Genomic DNA, 1,040 nt, shown 5'->3' with positions numbered 1-1,040 from the left:
AGGCCTTAACGCACAGCTATATTACTTAAAACGCATCGCGATACATGAGAGTGATGCCACGTGGTCCAGTGTTGGTGCCACGAGGATTTTGCCGAGAGATGGTACAAACATATATCCTACGCTGAATAGTCATTGCTCCTATGCCCGGTGCCACTGTCTCTCCTTTCGTCATCTCAACGTTGCACAATGGACACGAGAGTGCACCCGAAAACTGAACAGATTCCTCGCTTCTTCCTCGCAATCATTATCTAGATAACAACGCAACGAGTAGGAATCACTGCTTCCAGTAACCTCTACCCATTCGCCAAGACTAGAGGAACTCTGGCTAAACACGGAAGCTTTAAATTTCCTCTCAGTGCAAGCATGTCTCCAAGGAATTTGCTATGAGCTACATTGTTCAAGTGCGAATGAAACATGTCCGTCATGAGAGAGCGGAAATTGAAAAAAAAAAAAAAAAAAGCTGTTTCCGCCCGGGATCGAACCGGGGACCTTGCGCGTGTGAGGCGCACGTGATAACCGCTACACCACGGAAACAACGGTGCCTAACCCGATTTCTGAACACTTGCCAAAGTTGGGCAAGATATGAGTACCGCGGCTGATTTACTGGCGTTTAGGTTTGGTGCTTTTGATGTTTTCCTTTTTTTTGCGTGTAATCCGTAACGCCGGTTGTGCACGACAGTTGAGAAAGTCGAGAGGACGAAATTCGCTTGAAAATAGCAGAGACGGGTGACACCGAACTATGACCGAACTTAACAGCTGCAAGACTGGTACGGCGTTGTTACTTAGCCGATAGGATGCATTCCAACTTTTATGTAGCAGTGGTTATAGGCGCGCCTGAAACGCTAAATTTCAACAGTAAATAAATTTATCTAAGGCGGGAACATATTTTTCTTTTGAACTTACCCGGAAAACAAATTTCATTCTCAACTTCACGGCATACAAAGTACATACATACAAATAAGGTATGTATGTATGTATGTATGTATGTATGTATGTATGTATGTATGTATGTATGTATGTATGTATGTATGTATGTATGT

At 43.7% G+C, this 1,040-nt stretch overlaps 1 non-coding gene across 1 annotated transcript; it reads right to left on the bottom strand.

Moving 5' to 3' along the window:
* Positions 1-461: 461 nt before the first annotated feature.
* TRNAV-CAC (transfer RNA valine (anticodon CAC)) lies at positions 462-534 on the bottom strand. The gene has a single exon. It is a non-coding gene; the product is annotated as a tRNA-Val (tRNA).
* Positions 535-1,040: the final 506 nt, after the last annotated feature.

The sequence above is a fragment of the Amblyomma maculatum genome, chromosome 10, assembly GCF_055883805.1.
Source record: "Amblyomma maculatum isolate TAMU_Amacu chromosome 10, ASM5588380v1, whole genome shotgun sequence".
Lineage (NCBI taxonomy): Eukaryota > Metazoa > Arthropoda > Arachnida > Ixodida > Ixodidae > Amblyomma > Amblyomma maculatum.
The sequence above is the reverse complement of the archived record's forward strand: the minus strand, read 5'-3'. Positions and strand labels throughout refer to the sequence as shown.